General features: G+C 42.3%; 1 protein-coding gene across 1 annotated transcript in view; it reads right to left on the reverse strand.

The window, feature by feature from the left end:
* Window positions 1-3,476, reverse strand: part of NCF4 (neutrophil cytosolic factor 4) — a 31,354-nt gene extending 27,878 nt beyond the window's left edge. The window contains exon 1 of the mRNA XM_072848865.1: window positions 3,359-3,476. The gene's annotated coding sequence lies outside the window, so the exon portion shown is untranslated. The remainder of the gene's footprint in view (window positions 1-3,358) is intronic.
* Between the last annotated feature and the right edge of the window lie 9,563 nt (window positions 3,477-13,039).

Here is a 13,039-nt window from a genome sequence, read left to right on the forward strand (position 1 = left end):
CTTTAGCAGATGTTTTTGTTTTGCTGTCTCATCTTCAGGCTCCTTTTAAGGAGCTATTAGTCTTTAAGGTTCCCTAATCCCCCAGCTAAATTTATCAGCAGTTGATTGCAGCCAAGAGTTAAGCTAAATTAAAATGAAATCCCTGTACAGTGTATCAGATGCACTTCTGGTAGGGGAGGTGGAGCAGAAAGCTCCAAATGTTCCACTTACCAAGAGGTAAGAGAACCATGCTTTTCTCTAAAGGTTTCTCAAAGCTTCCACACGTTTTTCAAGATCACCACAATTTCCCTGATTTTTTAAGAGCAAGAACTCAACTATTGAAACAACTTGTCATTTAACTCCATATCTGGTGTGCATGAAGACATGTGCATGAATTTGCACACAGGTACATACTTTCCTCTACAAGTGCGTGTATTATATATGGAGGAGGTACTTGTACACACACACTTAGGTTAAGGCTGCATGCATGCTTGAGATATCTGTTCCAACGGACACACATGTGGTGAAAAGGTATTTATCTACATATATATATATATATCTCACATACACACACATATGTATCTGTTCCCCAGCCTTTGTCCTCACACAATCATTCCCTTGTTTGCTTCTCTCACTCACACTCATAAGTAATTGTCAGAACAGATATCCCTCCTACTCTCACTCCTGTTCTTAGTGAGTAGTAAAATACACAGCGTCTTAAATCATTTGCATGTCAACATCAATAGTTGGTTAGTTCTGATGATAATATATGATAATCCCTTATTATTCCAGAACTGTGAATTTCTATGGTACTTCTGTGTCAGAAGAGTGACAATTATGTATCCTTACACACACACACACAAAAAACCAAAAAACCACACAAAACAAAACATTAAAAGGGACAGTCCAGTATGTACTCTTTCTTAAAAAAAAAAAAGCACATAGAAAAACATATGGATGCTTAAGAGGAAATTACATAAGATACAGATTTTTTTACCTGTGGGCCAGTAATTGCAATCTAAACCATCAGCAGTTTTCAGAAGTCTAACAAGAGATCTTGTGATATCTAACAAGAGATCAGTACCCACATAGACTGATAGTGTCAATCAAATTCCTAACAGATTGGTCTTCTCTCTACAAAGTAATTATTCAGTGGTACTAACAGATCCCTATCTCTTTGCAATTTCTGTAAAAAGCTCTAGAAGAGGGGCCTGGTGAAATCTCCATTAAAAACACCAGAAAGAGTCCCAATGACAACTGTGGAAGATGGCTCAGGTCCTAAAGAGAAAGCTGAGTTGAGACCAGCTTTCTGGATGCAAAAGCAATTCTTGCAAACCAGGTTACAGTAAACTGGTGAAATAAAAACAAACTTCCTCTCCAACAACTTCATAGCATTTACTCGGAGGGCACATCAAAGATTTGTTTCCAAAATTATTTGTCTATCATTTTCATCAGCTTTTTTTTCAGGAGAGAAAGTGTGTGTGAGAAGTGTGATTTCTGCTGTCTGTATCCCCATGGCTACTAGAAACAGCTAGAAAGGGAATTGGGCACATCACAGCACACAAAATGTCAGGTTAACAAATTCCAACACAACAGCTTAGAGAAACAGACACTTGCTTTCTCCCACCTTCATCCTCCCATATCACACTAAAAGAAAAGGAAAAACAAAGTCAACAACAGGAAACTAGCCAAAACCATGTAAGGGAATCAAATATGTCCTTCAGAAATGTAAACATCTCCAAAAATAGGATGAAAAGCTAAGCAAGTCACTTGTTTTTACTCATAGCAGTAATAAAGGGTCCTTGTAAGGGATTTGCACAAGTTCTGTGCTGTTACAGTAGCATCTGTCTCCTCATTGCTGGAGAGCAATGGTGAAGAGGATTTAGAGCCTGTGTAACCTGAGAGAGAAATGATCTGTCATACCCTCACGGGGCATTAGCAAACTTTCCCTCTCCTGGGAGAAGGAAGAGCCACTCTCCTTCCCCTGCCTCTTGTGATTACAGCTTTAAGCATTATTATAATAAACATGCTTATGAATAATATTAATAATTAGGAAAAAATCTAGCTCTATTAAGAAAGGGTAAGAGAAGCCCAATTGAAAAGAGACAACATTCTGTGCAATACACAGGGTGAACCTGGTAGCAAAGAAGAGGTCAAGTGACAAACAGATCCTCTCTGTGAAAGGGATGATCCCTTTGCTCCACCCAAGTGAAACTGCTATCGCAAGCTATACTTCTCACAAGCAAGATCTAGAGCAACAAAAGAGAAAAGGATGGTCCATTTTGGAAGATATTATCCCAGGACAGGATGTAACATGCAATTTCTTGTGCCACTGTATTGTGTAGTCTCATGCAAACAGTTGATTTGTTGGTGTTTCTGTTGTCTGCCCTTTAACAGGAGAAAGTGTTGTTGGAAAAATAAATCCCAAGACAGTGTAGTAATGGAAGACATGGAGGTACACTACCTCAGAGATCAATGACGTTTTTAGTATGCCCTGCTACTCGTCTTTTCTTTCCCAAATTAGAGGGTAGAAACGTCAACAGAAGTGCAGAAAAATAACAGAGACAATACATTTCAAAGAAGCAAAATGCTGCCAATGAGCACATCACCTGTATCTTGCAAGTCTCTGCTTCATCCAAAAGCAAGATATTAATGATCAGTTTACTGAAATATCTCATTCTTCTTCAAGACAGCAGCTTCTGCGCCCCACTGAGATCAAAACTCAAAGGGCCTGGGAGCTACTGCCTCTTACAAATAACTGTCAAAATACCATAGTGTGAGCTAAAAGTACTGTTGCATATCATTCAGGTCTATACCACGTGCTACATTGATGCTCCACTTCTAGATTACAACATTTCTTTTACCTACACAAGCAATATTCACAAAGTTTTGAAAGGAGGAGTGCAAAAAGGCCCTGCAATAAGGTGCTTTATGTAAGAGATCACCACCATGAACCTTTTTAGGAAGGAGAAACAATACAAACATCCACGAAAAAAAAGTATGCCCATAATGAGCATCAATTCAGATGTACAGAATGTAAAAAATGTAATGTAAGTTTCTATAAAATTGGTTAGTCCAATAAAACTATTACTTTTTTTTTCAAATAATGTTTTAAATCATGGGAATAAGCTTTTTCACATTGCCTAGGAAAAAAAAGAAATCCTCATAGATAAGAAAATGAACAAGGTGATAAGATGATTATCAGAAGGAATATCTAAAAGGGAATTGTAAGAAGAAGTTGTGGTACCCTGGTAATGGCAGGGAAATAGACTTCCCTTAGGAATATGCCAATGAGTCTTTCTTTAATAAAATTCTCTCCAGAAGACTGAGGATAAGGATGTTACAAAAGATAAACTCATATTTTCAATTTGACATTTACCTGAGCGAATCCCAGATGGAGCAGAAGTGAATGCTGCTGGACAAGCTAACACTTGAATGTCTGTCCATTCTGTTAATAAGTTTAGCATAGGTAACAAGAGTAGAGCTTTCCTTCCTGCAGTCCTCCCTTTAGGCAACCTAAAGAGAAAAAGAAGAGAAAGCACAGGAGAATTCAGTGTTTGGGTCTGATTCAGGCTGTGAACTACATGGAGATATTCTTTTAGTGCCAATAAGTTTGTTTTGTGTGTATCTGTTTATTAACAACTGGACTGGGGCTGTTCAACTTATTTCATCAGGGTGACTGAAACAGTACTACAGAATAATGACTTTTATTTACTGATATTCTCCTTGGCTGGATTCAAATCATGACCTAAATCTGAGAAGATATCTCATTTACCAATCATGTAAGTGGAAGAAATGTTTTCTAATAAAATATTGACAATAAATAAACAGCTGACACAACCTTGCTCCTTTTCTGCTGCTAGTTATAGACTTTCTTAGCCACCAATTCTCACTTGGGAGGTTGGCAGGAAAAGCCCCAACGTGCCATTTGAGCATCACTGCTATAAAATTCTTCCCACTCGCTGTTCACCCAGAAAGATATGACTCCTTTACAAACCTCTGACTTTTAAATCCATCTCACTGTGCACTAACAGCTCCGAAACAGATTATAAGAGCGTAAGAAAAAAAAAAACAAACAGATTCATTAAAGAGTAACTATCAAAATTTGGGTTACCATAGGATTCCAACTGCTAAAACTGAAGTCAAATTTCCCCAAAAGCTGTTTACCCTGCTCTAAATGCTTTGTCTGCTCTCCTACCAGCAGCCTAGTATAAATGGGAATAAGTAATGAAGCCATCTTTCTGCTGTGCTAGTTTTTCTGGAATATAACCCCTGTGGTAATAATTACATGGGCTTATCCATCCCAGTGTGAACAACACCAGAGTGTCAATTATGACAAACGCCTGATACCCACAAGTGCCTGTTGTAAAGAAAACCAACTGTTTCCATTCTCTTAACCTTGGGGTCAGGGTTTCCCACTGGGACTAACAGCTTTTTTTCCTGCTGTAAGTATCCATTTGAGAGTTGCTAGGAGGTGTTATGATACACAGACCTACTCTTTCAGCACTAGTTTTTTTCTTGTTTGGTAATCTGAGCCTAACCCTCACCAGGGGTTTACACAGAAACACCTATTGCTGTTTTTCATTTGTATTATCTCCTTTGGGTGATACTGTTCAAGACATTTCACTTTCTTTTCCACACCATTTGCAATACAAGCTGGAGAGTCCCCAAAGCCCACTGGTAGCATGGACTATTAGTGACCTAATTCCAGCCTCTGGGGTCTCTCTTGTAGTCATTTGCTATTTCCAGCTTTTGAGCCAATTATCAGAGGAGTCGTATGTAAAAATGGAACCACTAAGCTTTGATCCTAGAATACAGACTTCTCTCAGGCAAACCAAAGAATAGTTCATTGCATGGACTATGAAGAAGTAATGGAACCTAAAAAGCCTGAATCAGTCTGATATACTCCATCTGGCAGAAGAAAATGGTAATTAGTATATACAAAACAACTGACATTTTCAGTCACAGGGTAGTAGTGTAAAATATATATAAACATTCCTGAAGAAATATGCTCATATGCAGCCTAAAGAGGGCATATATGAATTCAAGAGCAGCATATAAGCAAAAAGTCACAGTAAACATGGACTGAAGTTTCCTGTTTTATATTAGCGAAGAAAAATATTTTTTTCTATGGGTACTGTGAGTCATTCTTTCAACAGATTTATTTTTCATGTACATTCTGTCCACTTGATCCTTCCACTTTCCACATGTGTGTGGTATTAGAAACTACACTGAGGAAAATAAGAACCACCACACTGGATCAAAATAAGTTTCCTCTAGTCCTCTAACCCAGCATCCTGTCCCCAACAGTGGACACAGAAAAAAGCCTTTGGAGGAATGTAAGCACAAGGCAATCACACTATGACACTTTCCCCTAATCCCATCCCAAATCCCAACCACTTTACCTCAGGAACTTCACAAGCTGGATGTGGCCTGTATGAGTTCGGTAACCTTCAATGGATCTCTCTTCCATGAATTTGTCCATTCTCCTTCCCAACACATAAAAGCTCTCAACATCACAACATCCTTGGCAGACTAAATTTAATAGGTACTACATTCTTTACTACGTAAATGTATCTTTTGAAAAAGCTACAGGTTGTACTCACCAACATGAAAGGTTTACTGGTACTTTTGCCAGGAGAGGTTTGTCCTAAAATTCTGGACAACCTGTAATGTGGGTGTTGACATTTCACCTTCCTAATAATTCCCAATTGTGTTCTATTAATTAAAACTCATATTTACTCCTATTTCTCCAAAAGACTTTCAGTACAGGGTTTCTGGAATCCTTAATCACAGTATTGTATGGTTTATGGTTATACGGAGCACCTAAGGCATCATTTCAGCTAAGAAGGATAGCAATATGATATTTCTTCCTTTTTTTAGAAGTAAGATGAAAGAGGACAATATACCTAGGACTTTGTGAGAAGAGGCAAGTTTGATAGCAGGAGCAGGAGAAAGAAACATACACTTATGACATAACTTACAGGAAAAACACCAAAGAAAACACTGCCATTGTAAGGATTCCTATCCTGCCTCTAAACATAGATGAGACCAGCACTGAGCTTTGCTTTAGAGGAAAATGCAGGAGTTCCTATATAATGAAGGTTGGCTATAAAATGCTTCAAAATATTTTTAACCAAAATATGCTGCAGGCATACAAAATATTTTTTTAAAGATTTTAAATTCTTGCCTGAATTCTTTCCAAACCTAAATGCAATGTGGATGGGTACTAGATTGTATATACGTCTTGGACTGCAGCAAATTCAACCTGATTTATCATTCTTGTCTTACATAACAGGTTGGAGACTATAACAGATACTTTAGAATACTCCACAAGCTCAGACAGCAAAGTAACTCCATATTATGCTGGGACCATGATACCAAGATGCCAACAAAACCAGAGGTATACCAAAAACAAGTAAGAAAACATGATTACAGGTCTAGAGAGGCTGATTCATAAGGAAAAATGTAAAATAAATAATTCTGTATAGCTTGGCTAACCCAAGGACTGAAGGATATTATAACTGTTTGTAAAATCAAATGAAAGGCATAAGCACCAAGAAAACAGTGAAAAAGAAGGCTAATCCAGAGACTTATATGAGGAGATATTGATGAGATAAAAATATGTAGGAGAAATGTTAACTGGCAACCAAGAAACATTTATTATCAATGAAACCTCCAAATTTTAGAATATGCTTTCAAATAAAGGAAGTCATATGGCTTCTTTAACAAATAAGTAGGAAAAGAAATGCAGGGTGAGTGAAAGATGGCTGACTGGTACCCCTGAAGACTGAAGTTGCTTGTCACAACACATGTAGTAGTCATGGGAGATAGAAGCAGGACAAGCTTCCTTTTCAAAGTGCTATGCTAGCACTATGACAATAACATCAAAAATTTCGGGTACATTGGCTGATATGGACCTGGAGCACCTTATGATTGAGATTACAGTTATTTATGTGTGGTGGGAAAGAGAAAAATAAATTATAATGGATGAGCATCCCAATTAACTCTGCAGTGTATATGTATCCTAAAGGGGAAGCCCAGTCCTAATATTTTCCTGAATTAACCTGATTGAGACGGTAGTAAATATGTAAGCACATTACTGAACCTGATGAGTGCAGTAACACAGACTTCCTCCCTAAATTCTATCATTGCACATAGACGAACTCTCAGTGATCCTGTTGCCACAACTCTCCATGTCTTTCAGCTTCAGGCAGATTTGTTCGAATAACCTAGAAGTGTCAGATTTTGATTGTATTCTTCTTACCACAAAAAAATCCCAACAACAAAATGCCTTTTAATTAATTAAATACTTGATATGTAACAAAGACCTCACTACATGCCTGATGAGGTCATAAATCTGCTTCTCTCTTTGTAAATAAGCCTTAGTAGGAACTAACTAAAAGGATAAGAAAGGATTTCCACTAATCAGGATTGCTTTCACATGGCTGAATTACACAGAGGAATCACAATTACTAGCCCTGCACTTGCTCTCCTTTCATCAGTGGGCAAATGCACTCATTCCAATGGTGGAAGTCACACTCCAGTAGCCAAAAAGACAGTCCTACAATCCTTATCCTCTCTAAGCTGCCAAAAGAAGGTAAGAGAGAAAAGTTGTTCTGCCAGCTACCAAATGGAAGCAGAGCATCCAGCTAACAACCACGAGATACTGGTATCTCTAAACCAGAATCTAATCTTGGTACTACATCAAGGGTATATAATATGTGAAAGTGTAAGGCAAACCCCACATCACTGAATGCAGCGAACAGCGTACTATGAACCATACTGTTCCAAAGGCAACACACCAGTTGGTTGAAACATTTTGACCCGCAAGTCAGCTATCTCACATTGTAATTAAATACAAAGTCTCACCAGGTCTGAGCTAGGACACAGGCACAGTGTTTGTGAGAAATAAAGGAGGCTACCTGAGAGGTAATATTACTTCCCCTACTACTGTAGCACACTGAAAATTCAAAAACCACTACAGGAAGTGTAATAAAAATAGAGAGAGAATATTAAACTGATTGAATTAACCTTTGTCATGTTTGATTCAATAAAGCTTCCTCTTTAGAAATTATCTAAAGCTGCTGGAGAATTTCCAGTTTATCACAGAACTCAGCATCAGAATGATACTGGCAGTAGAGAAATATTCTTAAATATTCTTATCTCATACATACCTCAATTATCTTTCCTCCCTTCTAGGATCAATTAATCAAGCTAGAAAAATCAAATCTCACTTTTGCACCACCTGCCTTTCCCAAAAGACAATTTCAGTTGTATCACAACAGACTTGGTTGCTTTTTAACCTAAGAACTGTTGGGTTTGAGTCCTGAAACAGAAAAGGGGTTTTTTTCACTCACAAATATACTCTAGATAAATGTGATTCATAGTCCTTTATAAAAGGATTCCCCTTGCCAGAAAAACATTAAATATCGGGAAAAGTGTCCCCAGATGGATTACAGAATGGCAAATAGGTCTCAATAGCATTTTTATTGTTGTTATTATTGCTTGACAAAGTAAAAATAGAGGTGTCTTCAAAGGTGTCTTTCCCTGGAATGAGCAACTCAGCATAAAGAGAATTTATATGCTGAAAAGCTTACAGTCAATGTATTATGTCTGTATATATAGTATCTCTTCATTTACAATGCTCCACCTCTCCTAAAAAAGCTCAGGTTGTAAATTTTTTAGACTTCTACAGCACCTTGCCCATTGGGGCCCAGAATGGAGATTTTGGATGCCCCTGTAAGTATGAGCAACCAGAATTACACGATAGAGTTTGCTGTTGCCTGCAGGAAAAATTGTTTCTGCTTTCCTTCAAGGCCAAGAGGAAAAGCTGAATGTTGCAGGTTTAGGTGCAGGAGGCACTTTAGGGCTGTTCTCTCGTTTTGAGTAGTATCTGCTGGGGCTAAAGAGAGAAAAGGACAAACTCCTGAGCGTAAGTCAGTTTTCCCTCACTCTGATGAGGATCTTCCTGCATCTTCCTCTTCGTTTCCTTCTGAGCAGAGTTCTCGAACCGAACCTCCTGACTCACCGTGACAGATGTCCCCGACGCCACCTCCTCCATCTGATGGAAGATGAAGCGCCTATTTGCCCCCAAACAGCTGATTCATGCCGCCTGCCTCTCCCCGGAACAATAAAGCTTCAAGCGGACTGTCAGTTTGCCGAGGTAATAGGTTTTCACAGCCAGGAGAAGGTGAGCGCCAAGGATTATTAATAGTGTTCCTTGATTAGTTAAGGGAAAGATAAATGTGACACCGTCACCAAAATCCCTGAATATCTGATACCAGTGAGGAGTGGGTATCACCTGCCAAAAATAGAAAGAGCAAGAGAGATTATATAAGTGGGGTTCCTACCCCGAGTTCCACCTCTTTTTGACCACCTCCATATCTAACACCCTTTTCAAGCGTGCTTAGGAGAGATCCAAAAGGTAAGTAGCAAGAAAATGTTCAAACTTCCACAGCAAACGTGGATTCGCCCGCTCCCGGCAGGAACCCAGGACCTTCGCCCGGAGGAAAGCAGATAAGGATATCTTCCATCACTCCGACCCTATCCCCCTTCCCACAAACAAAAGCCCAGAGACAGAGAGGTGCAAATCTTCCAAACACAGAGGAATGGCTTCCCGCAGAGAAGGCTGAAAAGGAGAAGAAAGGGCTATTAAAAGGAGGAAATAGGTGAACACGTTGAGGGGGAATGAGGAGAAAAGGAGGGAGGAAAGTGAGAAAACGAAAGAACAAAACAGGGAAGGGGAGGGGAGAAAGTGAACGAGAACGCGAGCAAGGACTCGGTGAGCAGAAGTTACTGAAATGCTCAGTCGTGAACCAAAGGCAAAACCCCCTCCAAAACACGTCGCAGAAATGAAATCTCTCTTTATGCACAGGCGATCGCAAGCCGTGGGATGAAGTTGCTCTCCTTGGTGTGGTCATTAGGAAGATAAAGGAAATGTGTCACCCTTTTTGCAAAGGACTCCCGGCTTTCTGCTTCAACGTTCCGCGTGGGGACTTCTTGCTGCTCATGAAATTCTCCCTGAATTGTTTGCTTTTGACAAGGGCGGGTTGATTTCTACTTAATTTACGTGATCATTTACTTAGAAAGAATATCATCATTCTGGCGCTAGTGGAAGGGGAAGTTGAGCTATACGAAAGCTTCTGTGCAGACAACTTGGAAATCCACACCGTGGATTTTAGCAAATCGTTCGGGCAGGAAAATTGGCAAAATCTCAGAAATAAAGGGAAAGCACGTCATTCATCTCGCAGGGATGATGAGAAAAAGGTGAAGGGTCGAGTGTGAAACTGCCAATTCGTGAAACGCCTTTTATGTTAGAATAACATAACAGTTTTGACTAAAGCTTGGTGGTTAAAAGCTTCTAGAAGTTTGCCAGCTGTCCTTAAAACGGATGCACTGCTGAGATTAGAGGCGGGCCTCAGCCACCCCTCCATGTTAGATCCCCAGCTGTCCGCTTCGTAACCCTGCATGTCGCTGCTTTCACTTTCCTGGCCGTGGACGGTACGGCCTCTCCACTTCTGAAGCGGGGATGGGAAGCTGGGGGGAAATGTTATTTACGCTATACAAACGGCTCCACCTGATCCGAAGCCTCATTTTTCTGGCACCTCTCACTTTTCGCCTTTGCAGCACGATTAGGCCATGGCAGCCTGAGGGATCCGATGACGAGGGAAAGCGGGGCTTCGTTAGCTATGCGGAGGGAGCTGCTGGGCCCCATCCCCAGGGCGCAGGCACGGAATGCACCTCAGATACCTCAGATGCCCGGCACGCCTCTGGCCGGTTTCCTTGGCATGAGGCTAGTTAACCTGCTTGGCGCCGGGCAGCACGGCAAGCAGCGCTGCGCATCGCCTCTGCCAGCTACCGACGGGAGTTACTGGCGGGGGCAGCCCTCCAAACATGCTCTGCGTTGTCAGCAGAGCAGGGTTGACAGCAAAACACGAGTCACCCGCAACGAGAGCATCTTCACCGGCAGGATGGTCAGGAGCATTCCTGGTCGTGGGGACCTAAAAGGAGGCTCTGTGGCTCCAAGAATGAGGATACTGCAGCAACGGGTTTGCAAAAGGTTCGTAAGGAAGAAAACAAACTGTGGAGACCGAGGCCCAGCTCCTTTGCAGGCTGCACTGATGCTGGGAAGTGGATGGCCATGCCCTAACAGGCCGGAGGCGTCTGCACTGGGAACAAGAAGGGACTCTTCTCCCTTCCGCCAGTTAAGGAAAAGCAAAGGGATGCCAGCTGCAGAAGATCGTGCACATTGATTTCTCTTGTAAATAGCTGTATATTGATGGGTCTACATTTAACCTAAGCATAAAACAGACTAACGATTGGGTTTTAACCTGTGCTACTCGAGGCTTTTTCAACTCTGTTCTCCCAGCTGAACTCCACTATAGCAAGAGACCCGAGTAACCCAGGTACTGTCTTTACCGCACCCCTTCACCTCCCAGCTCTGAAACAAGGGGGGCAGCTGAGCGAGAGCCGCCCATGCGGGAAGCTGCATGGAGCCCTGCTGCGAGGCTGCAGCTTCCCTCGGGTCAGCATCCTAGCGCGCAGCTCCTCTTCTCCTGTACACCAGGGAAGGATGTGTTCAACCCAGGGAGAGGGACTCAGCTCCCCCCTCCGTCTCCTTGTTTGTCCTTGGAGAAAACCAAGCCTCTCTGGTATCTCAGGAAATACACAGAAATGAGGGGAAAAATGTTCCAACAAGAGAAAAACGATGGTCCCTCCCACAACGAAGAGTTGCTGTTTAAAAAAGAAACGAGGAAAAAAAACAGGGAACCCCAATGTCACCTCCTCCTCCGTCCTTCTGTGCTCAGTGGCACGCTAACGCCTCACCCCTTACAGCTGAACTCAGGCCGCGGAGAACAGGACAGGGGCTTGCACTTTTAAAAGCGCCGAGGAATTACTGACAGGGCGACCCGAGTTTTTGCAGCAGCCGCCTCTTTTCAGGCCGCTCCCTCACCGTCCTGTTCAGGACAAGGCCCCTTGTTCAGGACAAGGGCTGTCCCTGCTGATGGCAGCACGGGGATCTCGCTGCCACCGCACTGCCCTCCCCCGTCTTCCCTGAAGCGGAGATGCCAATACTCCTGCAGAGATCTGCCCTACTACTGGGCCCTAACCTTGGCTATCTCAGCCTAATGGCTCCTGCCCAGCCTCCGAGAACGAGCTGGACTACTTGCCATATGGGCACAGTTTCTTGGAGAAAACAAACAAAGCCTAGAAAACACATTACAATTCCTAAATCTTTTTTTGACGATGTCGGGAAGTGCCCGGTCCCGCCTGAGAAGCCCACCACTGCACGAGCATGTTGTCACCTCGCATCTCGCTTCACCATATCATCTCGCGGAAGATTCTGCAGCATATTGTGCATTACAAATGGGATCTGTGGGATTCGCAGGGATGTGATAATTCATTCAGCGAGGATGATGCTTAATAGGGACTGGCCCGAAAGAAACGAGGTCTAAAAGGAATATGTGTGTGAAGGGGAGGGGGAAGGGAGGAGGGGGAGATGTTTGAAATGTTTGAACGATAAGGCAAATGTTCAAAAGCTACATTACATTTGCTTCCCGACCTCAAGAGCAGCTTGAAGCTTGGCATATGCTGCTGCTCCTTACTCATCACCGAATAAACTGGTAAAGCTCGTCCTGACTGTATACTAAAGGAGAAGGCTCTGCTCTGCACCACCAGCTCTTCCACTGCACCCGAGAACTTGACCTTGGCACAACTCTTTCTCCAGCCGGTATCACGACAGGCTCTGGCACTGCTCCAGTAAGGCTTAGGCTCCAAACTCCCAGGGAGCGACCCCCACTCGCGTCCTCCCCCACCCCGGTCCCCGCAAAGGCATCCCCATCCCCTCTCTTTAGCCGAACCCTCACGTCTGTGGACTACTTGGTGCTCTGCAAACTGGGGAGCGACAGCCCGTGGCACTCATCCACGCAGAGCTATATAGCTGGCACTGCTCCAGCCTTTCCCGGTGTGCCATCCCCACACAGCACTGCAGCTTTGGTCATATGAGCAGAAATGATGAGAAAAGCACTTTTTAATCTTTTCGCACTTGCTTCCCTGT

The sequence above is a fragment of the Ciconia boyciana genome, chromosome 1 (assembly GCF_034638445.1).
Source record: "Ciconia boyciana chromosome 1, ASM3463844v1, whole genome shotgun sequence".
NCBI lineage: Eukaryota > Metazoa > Chordata > Aves > Ciconiiformes > Ciconiidae > Ciconia > Ciconia boyciana.